The sequence below is a fragment of the Coturnix japonica genome, chromosome 4 (genome assembly GCF_001577835.2).
Source record: "Coturnix japonica isolate 7356 chromosome 4, Coturnix japonica 2.1, whole genome shotgun sequence".
NCBI classification, from domain to species: Eukaryota; Metazoa; Chordata; class Aves; order Galliformes; family Phasianidae; genus Coturnix; species Coturnix japonica.
In genome coordinates this window covers 55,062,721-55,084,775 of record NC_029519.1, presented here as the reverse complement: position 1 = coordinate 55,084,775, position 22,055 = coordinate 55,062,721, and the positions used below count along the sequence as shown (strand labels likewise).

At 37.2% G+C, this 22,055-nt stretch overlaps 1 protein-coding gene across 46 annotated transcripts in view; it reads left to right on the top strand.

The window, feature by feature from the left end:
• Positions 1 to 22,055, top strand: part of SORBS2 (sorbin and SH3 domain containing 2) — a 135,473-nt gene that overhangs the window by 41,757 nt on the left and 71,661 nt on the right. For 5 of the 46 annotated variants that reach the window (XM_032444472.1, XM_032444462.1, XM_032444451.1 and 2 more), the window contains one exon: positions 12,699 to 12,862. The exons of 37 other annotated variants lie outside the window; for them this stretch is intronic. The gene's annotated coding sequence lies outside the window, so the exon portion shown is untranslated. Of the gene's footprint in view, positions 1 to 12,698; positions 12,863 to 21,702; positions 21,822 to 22,055 lie in introns of those variants that run through there. 4 more of the 46 variants (XM_032444463.1, XM_032444452.1, XM_032444453.1 and 1 more) reach the window with 3 other exon arrangements.

Below are 22,055 nucleotides of genomic sequence, written 5' to 3'. Positions count from 1 at the left end.
GAGCCCATGTCTCTGCTGCCAGAATTTAGTGACTTCAGTGCAGAAATACAGCCTCTTCTATATTTTCCCAGATGAGAGAGTGAGCTTGAAATTTCTGAAATTCCTTTCAAGTCCGTAGGGACATGTATATGTGCAAACAAGAAGGTGTGGTACTTCTAGGGAAGGAAAGTGAGCCATACCTGCACTAGTAAGCTGTGCTTAGGTAAAATGCTAGAGCTATGCTTTTTTAGGATTAGAAATAATCTTTTCTGCTTTAGTTTGCTTTAGCAACTTGTAAGCTAGGAGTTAGGCCAACTTGGGGTTTCTGAGCCATAAGCAATTGTATGTTACATACCCTCTGAAAGCTGTACATGCTAAACTCAGTTTATTACATGTCTAGGTTCTTCAGGTAATCAAAACCCAATCTAATGTTTAGGATAATTTTCTGTACCTATCTGGTTGTGTCTTTAGACATTAAGTAAAAAATGGGACAGCAGGCTTTGGCATCTTCATGTACATCTCTCATTTATTAAGAAATTGCTTGTGCAATCTCTCTTCAAGGACTGTACTGTGTCTCTCTAAATAATCATGAAGGTTTTGACTTATTTGTCTGTTCTTGCTGGCTGTTTAGTTCTGAATTTGTTGGCTTTTAGCAAAACATTTTTAGCAACTTATCCATTCTCATTGCTTTCTCTAATAAGCATAGTCTATCTGATACTGCAATATTTGTCAGTTATAGAAAGCAGTACCAAAAGAAGATGCATAAAACCTTGGGCCACACCACTCACAGGATGACTCACAGGGAGTTTTCCAGTTCTTAGAATTATAGACAAGTATTTGTTTTTCTTTTGATTTCTGTCTTATTGGAGCAGCTAGTGCTGCTATCACTTGTATGTGATAAACTACTAAGTATACAATATGAATTGTTTATGTGCAGTGTTCCTGCAAATAGTTTGATATTGCACATGATGCCATCTTGTTCTCCAAGTGTCTTGGGAGGTTTCCATCATCTATATTTTTTAAGTTGTTACTTATTTAATTGCTGAAGGTAAATGTGTTTTGGGGTCAGGGGTCTCTTCTTGAAGCCATCAGTAATGGCTGTTCACTTCAGGAAAGCATGCCGCTAACATTTTATTTTATTTTATTTTTTAACTTGAAATAGAATATGGCTAAATACCATTCTCTGTAAACACTTAAATACATAATGAGCAATTTGAGAATCAAAGATATGAATTCTCATTTAATAAAGCTAAAAATAAATAAAAGAAGCAAAGAATAGGTAATCTTGCGGTTCCTATTGGGAATTTCTGTATGACCGATCAGGTATGTAGGGGAGTTAGACTTATCATAGAATCATAGACTCATAGTATGGTCTGGGTTAAAAAGGATCATAATGATCATCTAGTTTCAACCCTCTGCAATATGCAGGGCCAACTACCACTAGACCATGCTGCTCAGAGTTACATCCAGCCTGGCCTTGAATGCCTCCAGGGATGGGGCATCCACAACTTCCCTGGGCAACCTGTTCCAGTGTGCTACTTCCCTCTGTATGAAAAACTTTCTCCTAATCTCTGACCTAAACTTCCCCTGTCTCAGTTTAAAATCATTCCCCCTTATCCCATCACTATCCACCCTCATAAACAGCTGTTCCCTCTCCTCTTTAAACGCTCCCTTCAAGTACTGGAAGACTGCAATGAGGTCTCCCTGGAGCTTTCTCTTCTCTCAACCTTTCCTCATAGGAGAGGTGCTCCAGCCCTCTGATCACCTTAGCGGCTGTCACTCCATCATAGAAGGCCATCAGATTGGTCAGGCAAGATTTGCCCTAAGTGAAGCCATGCTGGCTGTCGTGAATCACTTCTTTGTCTCATATGTGCCTTAGCATAGCTTCTAGGAGGATCTGCTCCATGATCTTCCCAGGCACAGAGGTGAGACTTTATATGTTCCTGTCTAACAGGGCTGCCCCTTCATAACAACATACCAGACTAGACAGCTTTGGATGTTTTTACTATATAAAGATATGTTCACATCAAAGAGTTTGACATTTTTGTAAACTGAATTACTGTTTATTCTTAGAAAAGAAACAACATATTGTGGCTAGATATGGAAAAAATATTTGGAGTAGACCTTCTTGGAAGGAATTAAAGAAAAGAAAAAGTGTGTACAAAATGCTTGACAAAGCAGAAAGTATAAAAATATCCCTGAACTCGCACTGGTACAAAAATGCAGGGTTAAAGCTGCTTTTCCAGTTCCTATGTTTGCCAAAAACATATTTGGAGTTCTTTTAAGGTAAACGAACTGAGCTCAGCTAACTATAAGAAAAAAATGTCTGCTTCCTTATATATCCATCCAGTCCTGGAAGTCTGTTGAACAGGAGTTTTTCTAGGCCTAAATCTGACAGATTCCTACAGTGTATGATTACTCTTAGCTTGGAAATAGTCCCATCCCTGTACAGAAAAGCACATTTTTATATGCTACAGAAAACCACAGAATTTATGAGTGTGTACTGAGGACTTTGAATCAGAGTCCTGATGTTTTTAAATTAGGAAGTTATAAGTGGAAATCTGTTGCAGTTCTAGTGTTATACAATCTTATAACTTCAGGTAGATGAATCAGAAAACTCCATTGTTTCATGGTATGTGCTGCATCTGTCTGCTCAACACACTGTATTAAGGGCTGTGACAGGAAATGCCTGAATTCAATTGTTAATTGAAAATATCAGAGGGCAGTAGATTATCTTCGCTTTGCAGATTGTCTCATGTTAGAACACTTGTGCCATATGGAAAAAGATTTATTATTTCACTTGAAGTCTAGAGTTGATAAATAGTCAGTTCCTTGACTGCCAGTTCTCATTATGACTTGGGGAGCCAAGCTCCCCCTTGGCCTCCTGTTCATGCGTACACATGGCATGTGCTGTGCCAAGCAGCCAAACAATCAGCAGAGGAGCAGCGCGATTCCTGATGGAGTGTGCCTAAATCCCAGGAGTGTGCTCTGTTAAGCAAACGTAGCATTTGCACTGCAGTGTTACCATGAAGTTGTAGTGTAACACAGCACCTGAACACAGAATTGGTACAACGCCTTGAAGCTACAATGACATGTTTGTGAGAATGTGGAAATCAAAGGTTTTTTGGTGATTTTTGCTTCCTCCAGGTAAGGCTTGTAGGGTGTGCAGCAGCCTCACCTGTCCAAGGAAATGAAACTCTTTTCAGTCTCTTTTCTACCATCCAGCTCTGAAGTACCCTGTTTGCCTACCTGCCCAGTAAGGAGAAGGTGAATTTTCAGTGAAGATGCCTGTAGTCACAGCACTAAGGTTAACTGAAGCTCCTTTGAGGGATGTGATCTGCATAGATGCTACACTGCCTCAGCCATACTCAGTGCAGGCAAGGTAGCAGCAGAATCCTGCTGCGTTTTCTGTGATTCAGTGTTTACTCAGAGGAGAGCTAATTAGAAAATAAGGATGTATATCTCAGTACAACTACAGAAATTGCATCTGGTGCCTTGTGGCCTTGCTCTGCATTAGTTAGTTTCTTGCTTTTTTATGAGAAAGTGAAAACTCAAAATGCACTCCCTCTTCTTTTTCCTTATGTTCTGTGCTTCTAAAACTGTGTGGGAGTAGGACTATCTGACACACCTTTCTCAAATATGATCTGAATACTTACTTCCTCTTAGTACAAGCAGGATGGAAAGATTTAAATGAAAGGGATTAATGAATCTCATGAAACAGTTGTCTATTTACAAAAAGTGATTTGCAGATTGGGGATGATTTAATTAGACACACATGTTATTAGTAGGTGCTTGCAATATTCACAGGACTTGTCCAAGGACTAGAGAACCAAAATGAAAAATTTCCATTAAAAATATAATTGCATAGCACAAGGTCTTTATAAAAAGCCAGCTGACAGTTTTCTTGGTGTTTTCTTTTTGTTTGTTTTTTATTAGACACTGAGATCCATATCTATAAATGCTGAAAATAGGAAGAAAAAGAAAGTTTTCTTTCACGAGCAGAATAACTAAGCACACAGTATATATGAAGTTGTGAAAACATCAGAGCAGGGTTGCTTTGCTTATAACTTTGATTTTTTTTCTATGTTCTGGTGATCCTGGTAGAACTGTATATATAGTAGATTTATTTGGATTTATTTGGAACTCTGTATTGCCATCTGACAGATCTTATCTGGCTAGTTACTAATTATATTTTCTAGTAGTGTGTTATCAGTACTAGGAAGCTCAAAATGCTTTTCTTAAGATTGGGTTTCTGGTAATCTTATTACTCTGCCAGCACACTGTTGGACTCAGCTGTGTGTAAAAATGCAATGAAACATCAGCACAATATACTATGATATGCCCATGAAGTTGATTTCATCAGAAAACACATCTATTTTTGTATTAGATGGGGCAAGTGTGCTCCTTTTATGAAGATAATAAATATAAAAGCAACGACAAAACATCAGTGATTGTGAAAGGGATTGTTACATGGATTTAAGAGTTGCCATCACTGGTTACCTCAGTGTGACTGGCAACAACATCAGCATGATTTAATAATACTGAATGAAGAGAAGTCTACACTTCAAGCAGAACTGAAAAGCAACCACCTGGGTAATTGTGAGTGTACTGTTTTACCATGAACTTTACATAGGACCTAGAAGAAGTTTACTGTACTTCATGGAATCTAGAGAGATGGCCTCTGTATAGAGAATAGAGGCTCCTTATGAGAAATTTGGCTCTGTTGAAATGATCTGTTGTTCTGTAAGCATTGTGAAGAAAGAGTGTAAGGACTTCAGTTATGGAGAGGCTGAGAGATTAGGCACAAGGGTGGTTATGTTCACAGTCAAAAGCCTTACACAACTGTGAGAAGGCAGAAGGTAATGGCAGCATGTGGTAATACAAAGAAGAGAAGTTGGAAAGAATAATGTGAAGTCTGAAGCATTCTCCCTGAGACTATGTTCATTTGAAGTGCAAATTAGACAACAGCTCAGATGATTCTAGACCACTGCTTAACAAGCATAGATTATATTCTATCGTGAGGAACAGGCTTGTTTAGTAGTCAATCCTAGTGAGCTCTGAGACACTTAGTTCCAACTCAAGTTGACTCAGAATAAAGTCCTTGCTTTAGGACACTTTGTGGTTGTTCTGTATAGGGGAAGAGACACTGAGCCAGCCCCACATCATAAGTGGCTTACTGTGGTGTGGATGACACACATATTGAATTAGTGGCTTTGATTATTTGATGGGGAAAACACCTCCAGACTGAGAAACAGTAATGTCCATCAAAGGATATTCAGCAGAATTGTAGGAAGGAAACTAGCCTTGCTTCTCTAGGCCTTAGCAAAGAATAATAAAAAATTTAAATATATATATAGAGAGAGAGAGAGAGAAAGAAAGAGAGAAAGAAAAAAAGAAAGAAGGAAACTGAGAGAGAAAGAGGGAAGGTAGAGGTAGAAGAGAAAGAAGAAAGGAGAGAAAGAGAGAGAAAGAAAGAAAGAATAAGGATAATACAAAAAAAAAGGGAAATAGGAAAAAGGGGGAAAAGAAAAAAATAAAATGCAAAAAAGTATATATATAAATATATATAATGAAAGAAAAAGAAAAGCCACATGAAAGCAGGTTTGATAAATTCTGAGTCAGGTAGTTTTTGTTGGAAGATCCTAACGAAAATGCTTGGTTCTGCTCTCTCTGGCCTATATTAGAATGGCAAGGTGCAGTCACAGTGCTGTTCCCCAGGGGCTGCCTTTTAATGCTTGGTTACTGAGGTCCTGATCCTTGCATTGACAGCTGGTAGGAGGAAGGGGCTGGAGTGTTGGTGGGTTTTGTGCCGTAGCTTGAGGGTTTTTTGCTACTTAAATTGAAAAGAAATAAATAAATAGTCACCATCAAAAGTGAACCAAGATTCTTTTAATTACAAGTGTCCAGTGAAAAGCTGGCTGTAACAGCTGCTATAGCCCTGGCCATTTGCCTTTGTATTGTTATTTGTTGCTGTGAGCTGTTAATGTGATGTGGTAGTTTTGACAGCTAATAAATTAGCTATGGCTGTTGAACATGAGTCTCAAAAGCTATTAGTCGATGTGTGAGCATGGCTAATGTATTTAAGTACCTTATGGAAGGGAATAGAAATCTGCCTGAGGTTGCTTTAGTTTAATGTTTGTGTGGCCTCTGTCAGAAAATTTGGAATGCTGAAAATCCTACGACAGTTGGCCAGGTAGGTTTATATATTTTGATCTATTTTCAGTCATGATTTTCATGCCATCACTCTAGTAACTTCTGTTTGCTGCTTCAAAAACAGCTGTAAAAAATCACCACCTTACAGTAGACTTAAGTTTGTGCCAAAATGAGCTTGCACATGCTAAGAATATTCTAATAAACAGATGCTGGTACAGCTTCTTGTAAATGGATCTTGCAGTAGTATTCTAAAGCTTAGCTACAGAAAATGCAGTTCCCCCTCGTGTCTAAAACATTCACTTTCAGTCACCTGATTACATGCAATGCAGTAGTTTTAGATGCAATCAAAGGGGTGTCTAAAATCCATTTATGTTCCCAAGCTTGTTTATTACTGACTGCCATTTTCTTGGCAAGATCATAAAGATCATTTAATGTTCCTTCGTCCTCTCACGAAAGTAAAGAGAAAAACTTACAGTAGTGACCTGGCTTTTGGAAGAAAAAGTATATAAAATTTCTGAAAGTTCAATACAGTTTCTGGCAAGCATTTTCTCCTCCTCTTCTGTAGAATATTTTGTTTCATATATACGATAAAATGACAGGTTCTGTCAAAGGTCACAGCAATTCCTTGTTCTGACTTTGATAAAGGAGTCCAGGTACACTACAATAATGCGGATAATTTTCTTTGAGATCCTTTGTGATAGTTTGCTTAGCAGAAGCCTTAGCAGTCTAAAGTAATACAGAGAGGATTTTGTTAGTGTACGCACCACATTGTCCCTTGTGACTACTGAAAGTTAGCTCTTGTTACAGAATTACTCTTTTTTTCCTCTGGGAAGAATTTTTCAGCCTCCTCTTGTACACCTATTTAAAAGTCTCTTCAAAAGCAAAAACAGAGAAAATGTCTCTCATAAAGCTACTGCAACTGCCCTCTGGTGTTAATACTTCCCGCATCTGCCTGAAAACAGAGACAGGAGCTGTGAAGATGAACCAAATAAGCATTTGGGGTAGCACTGCTCAGCAAGAGACGCTCTGTGACTGTGCTGACCTCTACACGACACGGTAACTCTGCATCCAGTGGAAGTTCAAAACAATGCATGCCTGTCCAGCTACACCCATATTTGTTTCCTGCTGTCATACTTCAAGGAAACCTGCTGCTTGAACAGTGACAACTGTAGTGTCTGAAAACAGCTCAGTTATCAGCGTTAATGCCCACCCTCTCTCTGGATAAGTCATACAAGTAAAACCATGTGAAACAAAATAGTTGCTAAACAGTCAGCCAAGAGGTGTTTGAAGGTGGCTGTTCACTACAATTTGGCCTTTTATTCACCTACACTCATGTTTTGGCAAACAAATCAAATGGTTCAATAAAACTTGCCATGGTGGGGATGTATTACAAACTCAGTCTGTGATGCTTGACTTTTTACAAGAAGGTAGGACTGCTTTTAAATGACTTTGTTTCCTGTTTCTTAGCGTCCTCTAGCTTCATAAAAGATTCATGTGTTTCTGGAAAAAAACAGAGAAACAGTGTTCTTAAGTAGCTTATCAGCTCATGTAGTATGTAAGTTTTCTCAGATAAGAAATTGAGATCGGTTGGACAGGAGAATTTTCATTTTCCCATGCCTTGGAGCACATCTTGAGAAAAGTTGCTGTTTGCTTGCATATAGTCCCTGGTTACATCTCTAAAACAATATCTTTATGAATGAAATCCTCTACACCAGAAACAGGTTTCTAGTTATTCTGGTAATACCTAGCTCTAAAAAGAGTGAATCTTTGTGCTAAAACTTAGAGGTGAAGAAGTTCTTTAAACAAGTGGCAACAATCCAGTTTTCAGACCACAGAAGTTCACTGAGAGAAGAAATGCAAGAGTCTTGCTTGTTTCAATGCCTACTTTTACAACTGCATTCAATGCATTCAGTTCAAATTGAATTCATTTACTCTTTTATAATTCCTATTTTTGGTGGGGGAAAAGGAGGGATATATCACATTGTTTTGAGATAGCACAAAAAAAAATGCGTCATCTTTGAAGCAGGCTGTGTTCATGTAGCAAAAGTCAGGAAGTTGTTTACACATACTTGCCATTATGGAAATAGCACTACTGTAATGGAGAAGATTGAGCTAGTCTAAACAATGCACGTAAAGTTCCTTTTCTAAATTTATTTTGACAAACAAAAATTGTAAAATATCCGAAAATATTTATAGAGCCACTGAACAGCCTCTGCATCTGCTTCAGTGCTTCCGCAGGCAAATGTGGCATTCAGACATGTCCTGCATCTGCTTTCTGCAGACAGCATTAGAACTTTTGTAATTGTTATTCTGTCATCTTCTTTACTATGGCAATATAACAACGTATGTTGTCTTCCACTTAATGTAGACAGGCACAATGGACAAACACTCACAGGTTTACATCTGTCACAACATCTTACTAAGAGCATCACTAACATTCACATGGAGCTGCTCTAACAACAATATATAAAGAATGAGAAAACCCATCTATGTTTGGTGTCATAAGTAGTGAGAGAAGTTCTGTAACATGCCATTTCTGTTTACACACAAGGCTTTTTCATCTGAAACGTTTTAGGAGTAAATGTGTATAAGGGGTTGGATCTGAAGCTAAAGTGTGAAAGGGTACCACTGACCTCAGTTGAACTGCACTGGCTTATAACAACTGAGGAAATAGCAGGAAGTATTTGCATTCTTCACTGTTTCTGAGAATGGAAGTTAGTGGACAAACAGACAAAATTATGGTAAGCTGAAAGAAAATAGTTCATTTGTAAGACTTTCTTATTACTAATATTATTCAAATAGGCTTTTTGTTAATACTAATAGGCTTTTTGTTAATACTAATAGGCTTTTGTTAATACTAAGGACACCCTTTTCACTCAGCTCATTTAAGTATCGATTGAGTACCACATAAATGAAGTTGATTTTCTGCAAAACTTCTGAGGACATCAAGTTTAAGCATTATTTCCTTTTATTTTTAGCAGAAAATAGAGGCCTTAGGTATTACGTACCTACAGTAGGTGCAGAGTTTCTCCTTGGAGTAATTTAGCATGCAGCACATAGTTCTCTATGCTCATGGAAGTGAAGAGTTGTTACACATGACCGGCCAGCTTTTGTCTAAGTACAAATATTTAGGAGAGATTTTCCTAATAATCACTAGAAATAGGGTAAGTAATAGCTGCCTTACTTCTACAGCTACTGAATTGTGATGGAGGATATGACCAAGGTACATATTTTTTGTCTTTCTTGCTTCTTACTCTGTATTTGTCAGCCAGCACTGAGATTGTGAGTGACAGCAGGATGCTCAGTTTAAAATTAGAATGCCAAGGACAGGAGCAGATACCCATTCTTTAAAAGCTGTAGTTCTGGTTCAAGTTTCAGAAGCATTTGCTGATTCATTTATAGCAAATTCAGTGATTTTTGGATGCCACAGCTTTGGTTAATAATTCATTGCTGATAAATTGATAGAGCCTTATCTTCCGTTCTTCTTATTGTTCATGCTGATGTCACTCAGCTGAAGTCAGTATGAAGCAATCTAGCATTAGAACATAGGTCCAAGCTTGGAGCTTGCTTTAGATATCCACAGAGAGCTTAGCCATATCTACTACTGCATCTTAAATGCAGCATTTGAAAATTGTGGACTTTATTATTGCAAGAATGATTGTGTTATTGTGGCCCTGCCTGGCAGGGGGTTAGAGATTCATGATCCTTGAGGTCCCTTCCAACCCAGGCCATTCCGAGATTCTGTAAATCAAAACATCTTGAACTGGCACTAAATAAATACTGGCATAAGGAAAGGGCAGTATTTGTTTACATAAAGATTGTTTTTCACTAAAACAATTTATGTAAAACTTCATTTTTCAACCTAAATTTTTTTAAATTAATTGTGACTAGTTTGCTTTCTGCAAATTCAGGATATACAGTAAATTCTCTGACCTTATCATAAGAGCATTGTACAAATCTATCATTCTTGAGTGCCTCCTTTTAGCTATTTTATGCTCTTGGTAGCCTTAGCTGTTGTTACCTTCACTGACTTATTAGAAAGGAGAGAACCATAAGTTCTTCAGATTCTCTGCTGTCTTTTCAAGGGCAATGTGTATGTTCCATAGGCATGATCCTTTCACTGAAGCTATGTGAGGGGTCTGTTCTGCAGTTGTATTTCACCTGGGATCAGGAGCTTACTTCCCAGTCCATCTGCTGTGCAATAGCTGTGCAGATCTGTCTGACTGCTTCATGTGAACACTTACGTATTTATAAGAGCAAGTAAAGTTCAAAAATGCATGCATAGAATTGAATGATTGAGAAATAACAGATTTTAAATATTGTTGCTACTAAGTACATAATCATAAAAAGTAGGTGTACAACTTATGAGATCTACATTTACTGTATTTTCATAGGCATAGCCCATAGGTTTTTAAGACACTCAATGATTTATTTTCCATTTAGGACCACTGCTGGGAAATTTTTTCAGTAGATTACAAAAAACTTTCCTTGCCACTGTCTCTTTCCTCATGTCTTCTCTTTTCTAGTCATCTTCTTTTCACTTGAATTTAATGTCTTGAATTTAATGTCTTGAATTTAAAGTACACTTGAACTTAAAGTTTGTTTTTGCACTTACAACTCCTGTGATAATCTCACTCATATGGTCATCTCTGCAGATCTCCACATTACTCCTGCAGTGCACCCTGGCACTGGAGTACTGGGGAGCATCTCAGTGAGCTGGAGCTCCTAGAGCACCCTGTGTGCCTTGCTGTCAAAATGCACAAGTTTCCTCATAGGTGAGCTGAAAAAGACTACAGAGGCTTGTTTGAAAAAACTGATTTTCATACATTACAGAATGAAAGGAACTGAAAAGGCTATGGGTCCAGCCTACAGATGTGTTGTGCAGTTGGCAGTTATGACTCCATTATATGTTGACTGTCTGTGCTGTGCAACTCTAAAATTCAGGCTATTATTTTGTTGGGTTTTGTTTCATTTATCTTTTTTCATGTGAAGAGTTACAGCTCAGTTTGGACAACTGGTTAAAAGCAACTAAAATTCATGCACGACTTGTAATCATTTTTAATCTGGAAAAAGTACAAAGTAAACTTATCTTTCTGAGCCCAATTTGCTGAAAGTTTGATTTGTTTCCAGTTAAATTTCCGTTTTTCAAGCTATTTGAAACAGCTCTTCAGAAGAAAAATTGCTCTAAGTTGTAGATTGGTGTATTAACAAAAAATTGTGTAATGTTATCTGCCATAATGATAATTACTTTATCTGAACATTTTTAAACAAAGTGTGCCATTATGGATGTATATGCAGGCTCACATGAAGTACCTGATAAAGCTGAAGCCTACCTCCTTGTGACGTGGGTGTGAGTTGGTGTACAGCTCAAATCAGTAGCAGAATGTTATGAGCAAGTATCAGAGGCCTTTGAAACAACACATTACAATGTGCTGTAGGGTTGGTGATTGTAGTTATAAAACTGTAATTAAGTGTGTGGGAACTGAGAACATCTGCTACAGGAATGGCACTTATTGTTGCCAACTTAAACAAAAAAAAAAAAACCAAAAAAAAAACCCCAAAAACCTGTAAAAATAGTATGAAAAAGTTGCAAACAACAGATTAATATGTGGATTTAATTTTAATAATTAAGTAAACCAAAGAGTAGTTCATAAAGGAAAATATTCTGTGATGCTCCCTTGCATTATCTATCCTCTGTTATTCACACTGCACTCGATTAGGTTGAATAGCTGGTATTATAGTAAGGCATGTAACTGATCTATGAGATTTTCTGTAACAGATACAATCCCATGTGCTAGCACTCCATGAATTAGTTGAGTGATGCTTACAGTGCAGAACAATGAAGCCCTGAATAGCACTTGTGGCAGGGTTAGAGTAACTGCTACTACTGCAGGTACATCTGATAACCTTGAAGTCACATTACATTGAAGGCAAGTACTAAACCTACTAAGAGTCAATGGAAGATTCCTGTTAGCTTCAGTACTCCTGGGGATGTACCTCTGGCAGAGTTTCACTAGTTTGTTTGGAAAGCAAAACAAGCTACATTGTCATGATACTGCTGAAAGAAACCTTGTCTTAAGACTTAAAATTATTCAATTTGTTTGAAATTGCATTATTAAACTGTATAAACTGATTGGCATGGATTGATGGCACCAATTATTAATGAACTCATTCAGCATGTCCTGGTTTGAGTTGTTTGGCAAGAGGTAAGAGATATGGTCCTACAATGTAATTATTTTATTCGCTTTAAGAATTCTGATGACCTACATTTTAGCAAGGTTGAGATCTCAGTGGCCAGAACACAGATGTAAACTCTAACCTTCCTTCATTAGGAATGTGACCTCTACCTGCTTTTTCAAAAATTGTGTGCGTTTGAAAAATCTGCTTGCAGATGCTGAGTAGAGATTTAGCAAAGTCAGAATATCTGGAGACCCGTCCTCATTGCACATGAACAGAAAATTGGACTTGAATACTGAATGCTTCTGTGCGTAATTCATGTAATTGCTATTGCAGAGAACACTAGATCTAGCTTGGAACTACGGTGACAGTGTTTGCTATTCTTTCAGACCCCCTATAGATTGGTTGTGAAGGGGAAAAGGCTGCTTGGCTTGAAAACGGAGGGAATAAGAGCACTGGACTGTGACAAATAGCCTGTGGCAGGGGAAGCGGGAGTTGTGTTTGGAGGGCAGTTACAGGAACACTGGCATTTAAGCAAGTCCAGCAGACAAAGGTAAGACTGTCTAGAAAGGAATCTGGGACTGAGAATTTAAACTGAAAGCTTACTGCAGTTGCCTAACTTAATTAGCAATTAGTGTTTATAGAAAAGAGGTTCAGGTGTCTATGCAGGGCCACCTTCTCCATTTTTTAGGAGGAAAAAAAATCTAAATGATGGCATGAGAAACACTTATGCTGCTGTTATGAAGGCTGAGAGTAGGAGATGCTGGAATTAATGCTACCTCTCTGTATGGATGCTGTTACTTCAGTGGTTTCATATCATATTGTTTCTGCAAAGCTGTCACCTCATCCAGAGCACAAGCTGGATCTTCTCATGGGATACAGTAATAGGAAGGAATGAAAGTACCCTGTTGTAGAGCCCTATGATCCTTCTCTCACTTGCTGACCAGTATGTGTGATAGCAGAGATGAATGAGACAAAATACAAGTTCTAGTTTGTGTCCTTGCCCACACAGTTCCTGAGGTATTGGTATTGTGCATTACTACAGGAAGCTCCCAGAGCTGTGTACAGGTGACAGCAGTTACTATGCTGTGTGGCCATGCTCTACAGTGTTGTGCAGGCACTCAGTCCTCCTCCCCAGTGATTCCAAACTTTGTTTCTCAGTTACTGCATGCCTCACACCAGTGTCAGGCTGGATCTGGGGCGGTTTGATTAGCACTATTCATATTGAAAGTATTCTGATAAAATGGACCCAAATTACCTTTAATTCAGACACCGAAAGTCACTAAATTTATTTCCAGCCTATTATTTCATTAAGATTATGATAGCTTTCTGAGCTAAAAGTAATGTGGTGAAATGCATAGCTGTTCCAGTGATCGATGTTTAATATAAGCTTTGAAGAAAATTAAGTTATAAATGAGGTTCAGGGCTACGTGCTGGGCTTACCATTAGGCTCACTATTGCATAGCTCTTTGCAGGAAGAACATAATTATTTCTATACACAGGCAAATTAATTATGTTTAAAGCAATCAAAATTGTATGTTACATCATTATAGTTCTTAAACAGCTTTTTAATCATTATATTTGTAGACTGCATGCAAAAATAGAGGCGTGTGGGTGTATGTGTGTATGCATACACATGTTCTCCTCTCATTGGAAAAAAAATAGAGGATTATGCCAGGTTAGAGACAAGTATATTCATTTCACAGAATGTGTGTGGTCAGTGTATTTAGTCTTCTTTGAGACTCCCAGGATTCCATTTAAATGTTCTTGAGTTAACATCTGTATGACATGACTCATAGGATCATTTATTATTCAACCTATTGTTGTTATACAGACAGAACTGAGAAGAGGCAATCTTGTGCTGATAAGGAATCATCTTGTCTCTGACCTTCACTGTCTGGAATGCTGAACCAAAACACTGAGCAGTTTTTTCTCATTTATGATCTGTAAGAATAGCAAGAGTGAGCGTCACACAATAATGTTTTATCCCCACACTGGAATATCAAATATCAAGTAGTATATTCATATATATATAAAAACATGAACTGAGCAATGGGTAGCAAAATAGTATTATTAATATCAAAATATTTCACCAAATAATTTAGTATCTTACCATGTTGGTAAAAATATATTATCTGTAATTCTTGTGGGGAAATTAGAGGGAAGTTTATTTAATTAATAAAGTTAAACTTGATAAATGTAAATTCAACTCTTATAGAAATTAATGTTACTTGCAGAAAGTAAATATAGTATCTATAAAGTAGAATAGGTAACAATCGTTTGTTTTTATGGATAACAGTTTGTAAAGTAGGTAGGAACCATATACTGTATAGTTATGCTTAGATAAATTCTCATCTGGAAAATCATAACAGTAATAATCTTGGGGAAAAAAAAATCAAAATTCTGTTTATGCTATGGTTTTATTCTGGTAATGTCAGAACAGTTTTGTGGTTGTAGATTTTTTGAATTGATTTCATTATCAATCCTTTAATGCCTTCTCTTAGCAAGTGGTTGCTCTTAGCAGCTACTATTTGCCCAGTGATCAGAGGGATGGGCAGGTATGGTAAACAAAAATTTTGATTTTTCCTTTGAGTTTGACTGAACATCTAGGAAAATATCTTTAAAAAAAAAGAAAGGAAAGAAAGAAAGGAAGAAAGGAAGAAAGGAAGAAAGGAAGAAAGGAAGAAAGGAAGAAAGGAAGAAAGGAAGAAAGAAAGAAAGAAAGAAAGAAAGAAAGAAAGAAAGAAAGAAAGAAAGAAAGAAAGAAAGAAAGAAAGAAAGAAAGAAAGAAAGAAAGAAAGAGAAAAGAGGAGAAAAGCGAGAAAAGAGAAAAAGAAAAAGAAAGAAAAGAAAGAAAATAAAGAAGAAAGGAAAAGAAAGAAAGAAAGAAAGAAAGAAAGAAAGAAAGAAAGAAAGAAAGAAAGAAAGAAAGAAAGAAAGAAAGAAAGAAAGAAAGAAAAGAAATTAAAAAAAAAAAAAAAAAAGTTGAGGGAATTAGTGTTGATTTGTACATCTACCCATTGGGGAAAGGCTGCATATTAGCAGAGACTAGGATCTCATCCTGGTGTGCCTGTGGAATCAGTCCCTGAAGTTACAAACAAGGGGAAGAGAAAGCTATGCTCATAAAGGTAAAATGTCATTTTGAAAGTCAATAGCAGAACCAGGTATAGAAACCAAATGCTAGTGCTCTATTATAGAAGATAGCCTGCTATGCCATATGGCTCCTGCCCTAAAGGACCATGTAAGACTGCTTGACAAAATGGTTCAGTTCTGTCCTTGAAATGTCACTGAAAAATTGACAGAAAAAATGATTGCAATTTATAGAAATGAAAATAAACATGTCCACTACTGACTTTTCTTCTTAGGTATACAAGTAGTTTTAATTGGTATGTGAAACCATGTCTATTTGAGAAAGACTGTAAGTTTAATAATTCAGCCATTACATAAATCCCCTTCCATAAACAGATCTTAATTTACAGTAAATGGGAACATAAACATCCTTTGTTTTCTTGGTCTTTTTGTTTAGTGGGTCTGGACAGTTCTCTGATGATGGGACCTTTTCCCATGAGTGGTTTTCAGCAACAGCTTTTGATAACCATCAGTCAAGTGGCTGCTAGACGCTCTCCCACTGTACGGGCAGATTCCATTTCCCCTTCAAAGCTTGATTTGTCTTTTTTTTCCAGGGTACTCAGGTTTTACAAGTTACTTCACTGACTCCTTCTTTGTGGTCTAAACCTGCTGTTACCCCAGAATTCTTCTAGAATGCCAAAGTAATCTACTTCTGGAATTAAAATTGCCAGTCAACTGACTCAGTAGTGGAAATCTCTCACTAATATATTTGAATGAATTGGATTGGCAATCTAATACAAATTTATGGTGAAATTACATGAGAGGCATGTGGAGAAGACAAACTATGTAATTTCTTTATGTTCTTAAATGTATTTCATGTTACTTAGCAGACTCACACTTGCATTTCAGTCTTGTCAGCTCCTCGGGGATCAGACAACATCTGTCAGGTTCCTTTTGTGCATACTTGTTCCCTTTCTTGGCCATTTTTGTCAAATACTGCAGTTTTTTCTCTAAAAAATACTTCTTTTCATTCCTAGTCTCTGTAAAGATCGAGCATTTTGTATGCTCTCTTCTCTAAACCCATGAGTTTTAATGTTATGCTATTTCTGGCTAGCTACAGGATCAGCAGAGGATGAGTTAAACAGCAGGGACATCAAGTGTGCTGGTAAACTGTAAAAAATTGAGAGGGAGAGAGAAAGATAAGCAACTAATCTTTAAATGTGAACCAAGTCTCCGTAACTTCTGAAATTCAGTTAGCGAGTACAGGCAGCTAGTATTAGCAGTTCATAATGATGTGAGTTAAACTGTGCTACTAATTATAACTGTCGGTAGTTCTTTCTCTGATTATTTATCCTAGGAAAAAAAAAATGTGGCTTTTTGTTTTATTGGAGCATGTTGGGCTTCATTAGGTATTAAAACAGACAAAGTGCAACAAGTATACTAGTGTTGTAAACCACAGAATCACAGACTATCACAAACTGGAGGAGACCCACAATGATCACTGAAGTCCAACTCCTGGTTCCTCACAGGACCAAATTCTATGTCTGAGGGCATTTCCCAAATACTTGTTGAATTCCAGCAGCTTAATGTTGTGACCACTGCTCTGGGCAGCCTGTTCCACACCCACCACCCTCTGGTGAAGAACCTTTCCCTAATATCCAACCTGGCCCTCCCCTAACCCCCATGCTATTCTCTCAGGCCCTGTCAGTGTCGCAGAGAACAAAGCTCAGCACTGCCCCTCCACTCACTATGAGAAGCTGTAGGCTGCCATGAGACCTCCCCTCAGTCTCCTCTTCTCTGGGCTGAACAAACCAAGGGACCTCAGCTGCTCCTCATACATCTTGCCCTGCAGACCCTTCATCATCTTCACAGTCCTCTGTAGGATGTTTTCTAATAATTTTATGTCCTTCCTGTATTGTGGCACCCAAATTGCACACAGAGCTCGAGATGAAGTCACACCACCATTTGATCATTTCCCTTGACTGTCAGTGATGCCGAAACAATAGAAGGTGCATTGTTTTATGTGTATTGTACAGAGTAGGAGGGTGAAGCCATTTGAAATGAAAAATGATGATTGTGTATCCTGGAAAAGCGCAAAATATAGTATCAGGAAAACATGCAAACAAAAGGTTCCAAAGCTTATCTATTCTTCATGTCTCACATGCAACCTTACTGTGTTTTGTGAGCACAGTCTTGCTTCTACTAAGTATCTTTTGTGAAACCAGTTAAGTCTCTGATGCAACCACAGTTATAATGAGTGCTAAGATTCTTCAGAAACAGCCAAATATGTGAGAGTTAACGAGACAAAGAGCCAGATGTAAGGCACTTGTTATAGCACATAGGGAAGATCAAAGTTTACAGCATTTGAGTTACTTTGAAGCATTTAATGCTGAGTCATTTAGTGTGAATATTAACAGAAGCTGAAAGGAGTTACTATCCCAAAAGGCAGCTGTGACTCTGGATGAGTCTTACTTGTTTGTGTTTAAGCTCACTGCCACTTAACTGTTGCCTGATCTTTCTGCAATTAGTTTGATGTATGTCTTTATGCAGATTGAAAGGCTACCAGTAGTTCACTGAGCAGCAGAAATGGTGAAATCTGGTGTCTTTTCAGATAAACAGTGAATAAACCTGTTCCCGTTTTGCTTCTAAACTAAGGTATTCTGATTATAATTTCACATTTTATGGCTCTTCGGCTCACATCAGTATGTTCTCCTCCTTTGTAGTTTTTGAGCACTGACATCTAACAAGTTGTACTTTTCCTTGTTTGATTTGTAGCAAAGGTTATAAGGTATGTGCAACTATCCATATACAGCTTGTAATTTTTCTTCCTGGTATGATCTAGGATAGATCACCAATTTGGCTTCGATAACATCTATATTCTTTGTGAGAACTGCTCACAGAACAGTAAACTGTCAATTTTGTTTAGGCCTCTGGCTGTCTGCCAAACAGACAAAATTGGCTGAAAGTTTTAAGTACTTAGGGGTAAGGCATTTGCCTTTGTGATCCCAATGAACTTACATATCTTAGTAAATATGAAGGATGAAGACATTCCAATGAATTTCACTTTAGTTAGTTTCATCAGTTGTATAGATTTTGGTTTCTTGTATTTATGAGCATGTTAATAAGTCCGGAACTGAATTCTGTTGCTACAGCATAATTGTTAAGAATACATTACAGAATCTTACAGCACTCCATAAATTGGTCTAACTCTGTTAAATAGATCTAAAACTGTACCTATTTCAGGGAAGCATTTTTCTAAAATTAAAAAGGAAAAAAAAAGGATTCTTGCTCTCATGAATGAACGCTATTTCCACTGATTCCAATGGGAGGGGTGTTGACATAAAAAAAATTCTTATTGGAAGGAATGCTATTTAAGTGGGGATTTGTGCATGTAAAAATGCATTGTGTAAATGCTGTATAAACATGGAAATTTTGATTAATAACACTTTAAGCATTCAAGTGGCCTTAATTAGCAAGTTTTACTTTCATCATTCCTTTTCAAGATTCTGCAAATGTTTGTCATGTATTTGTTAGTTCCTGAAGGCTAATGAATCCATATTTAACTATCACATGATGGATTTTAAATAGGAACATAGTTTTAACGATTCTTGGAATTTGTGTGTTGAGAAAGATGGAGAATTAGTTGAATAAGGCCTGTTTTATTTGGATCTTCTGGGAAATAAAGATTTGAATTAATGGAATTTTGACTATGTGTGTTAAGTAGTATATTTAGTAAAATAAGTTACTTGATCATGGTGAAATGATTGACATGTCAGAATCAGACCCTCTTCTGTCAGAACTTTCCATATTTCCAAAAAGTGATCTAGAAAGCTTGTATATTGTTAGAAAAATGTAATAGAAAATGTGCATGCTTATATTGTAATTACTTCTAAGTTGATAACAATTGTGATTTTTTCCCTTTGATTTATGCAACTACAAAAATTGCTGTAAGAAACTTTCAGATTAGAAACATGTAGATTTTCTCTATAGTTTCATTATTTTTTCTCTGTCATCAATTATTTACTTAATTTTCTTCCTCTTTTATGAAAAAACATGGAATAAGAGAAACACCATACCAATTCTTCCTTATCATGCATTTACAACATACTCAGAGAAAAAAAAATTACATTGAGAAAAAAAAAAACAAAAGCCTGGAAAATGCTGTGCTATCAAGTTTATTCTCTTTTCTTCAGAAAGTCACCTTTTCTTCATACACTTGTCAAATTCAGGCTCTTGGTTTTGACCACAGTAGTCTTGACACATGCTTCAGACCTTAATGGATTCCATAAGTAGAAACCACCTTCTGATTTTTTTCTTAAACTTGGGTTTAAGACAAATAGTTCATATCAGTTCTTGTGCCAATATTGTTCCTCTGCTTCCTCCAGTTATGTCCACTTCCTTGATGTGTTGTGATGTGAAGTTGTGTGTATAGTAATATTTTCTCTTTGAGCCTCTTTCAGACAATTATGTAGAATTCATCAGCAGTTTTTTTCAGACGCAGTTTATTTGGACGTTGCCAGTTTCTTTTGGAAGTGAAATAGCAATAGTCTGAATGCTTTGATTCAAAATATACCTAACAAGGCATATTACCACCTTGCTCTTCACCAGTATTTCAAAAACTGTGTAAGGAAAAAAACAAATCATTTTTTTGGAGTTTGCTTGCTGGTTATCCACACAGATAACAAACCTGGCATTTCAAAGTTGTCTGCACTCCAGGCCACAGAGCCAGAGAGAGATCATGAAATATACCTTTAAGCTGGATGAGTTTGAGCTGATACTTACATGGGGCATTTAAGAATTTCCAAATCATTAAGCTAAGAATTTAGCTGTAATGATATTTTTCAGAGTTTCTACATATTTCCAAAATAAAACCTTCTCCTTTTTTTATCAAAGGATATTCTGAATTTTAATGTTCTCTATCTTTACCTAGTTACAGATTATGGGTACTAACAAAGATGATCTTAATTCTTTGGATGAGGTACAAGCAGACAATAGCATGTTACTGCTCACTTAGGCTTTGATTCAGAAAGACTATGCTCACATTTGTTTAGCTGATGCTTGGTTGGATGATAGGGCTCCAGCCTTACACCTGTAGGTGCTCTAACATCTGGTCAATAATGGAATTAAACCTCAAACAGTAGAGATGTATTTTGTGTTCTTGAAGGTGGAGAAACTTTTCTTGGCTTCTCACTAACTCTTTTTATAGCTGCACAGAAATGTGGAACAGAAGGGGTGTGACAGAATGGCTCCCTGCAGCACCCCACACTTCATAACTTATCAGGAACAGAAGCAATCACAACTAGCTGCAAGGTCTCTTGGGGAGAACAGAGCTGGTGTCAGTGAGATTCCCATGAGTGTTCTCAGTAACCTCTCACAATATTGCTGATCTTAAATAATCTTTGTGGTGTTATCGAGAAATAAGTTGTTATCAAGAAATAATACAGCGATGTGTCATGTATTTAGTGAAACTAAAACAGCGGTAACTTCATCTGTATTTAAGGTAACTGACCCATTTCTCTGCATTGGAACTGTCATAGAATGGCTTGGGTTGGACGGGACCTCCAAGATCATCTGGTTTCAATCCACCTGCTGCAGGCAAGGTTGCCAAATACTAAATAAGATACTGGATCAGGATTCACAGTGCCCCTTTCAAACTTGAACACCTCCATAGGTGGGGCATGCACAACTTCTCTCAGTGGAAAAATTTCCCTTGCCACTCTGGCTAACTTGGGGTTCCTTTATCTTATCATCTAAGATTAGGTATGAATTTGTCAGAAGACCTACCTGAGCTTGGTGGCTAATTCAACAGCTGTCGAATTTGCAAACTGGTATGTTCCAGTAGCACTTTGTGTCTGCACTATACTTATGGACATTTCTTCTGTTTTAACATCCAAGAGCATTAACATCTTCATTACCTCACTCAGATTAGAGCTTTCTGCAAGCCCATATACCCAGAACAATTTTCATGGGGCAAAGTAGTAGGCACAATAATGAAAAACAAATCCCTTTGCTTCTCCTCCTCCACTAATTTCTTGAAGTAAGAATCTTAATGTTCTTTCAGGTAAAGTTTATATTTAAGTACATTGCTTTTGTACATACGGCTGTTAATTTCTCTACATTCATTTGAATCCTACTGCCAGTACCATTATGTATTTGGACACTACTTTAGCTCTTTACGAACAGAAAATTCCAAATAATTGTAAGTGAGCAGTGGCAGCTAGTTAAACTGCAAGGCCTGCTGTTTGTGTCAGTTCAATTTATACAGCCTTCTTTGCATGCATACATTTCAGGTATACAAGGTTGTTGTGTTTTTTTTTTCTATAGGAAAATGAGATTAATGTGAAAATGTGAATCATTTGTATTGGAATCCTTCACTGTGAATCAGCCACACAGTATAATCAGGATAGAAAAAGTCTTAAGAGGACAAGGGTTAAGTGCTAAAAGTGAGTATAGTGTGTTTGAACTTCAGTAAGAGTTAAGCAATCTTCATTGTAAATATATCAAAGCCACCTGCTAAAAATTGTTTTGGCATCAGTGTTCCAAGTGTACTGTACTTGTTGGGTCTGAAAATAAATATCATGTTGCATTTCACTGCTTCGTCTCAGTACCATTGGTGATTCAGTTACGGGCTAAAAGGAGGCTTGAAAATGGTGTCTTTTCTAGCAGTCCGAAAATGG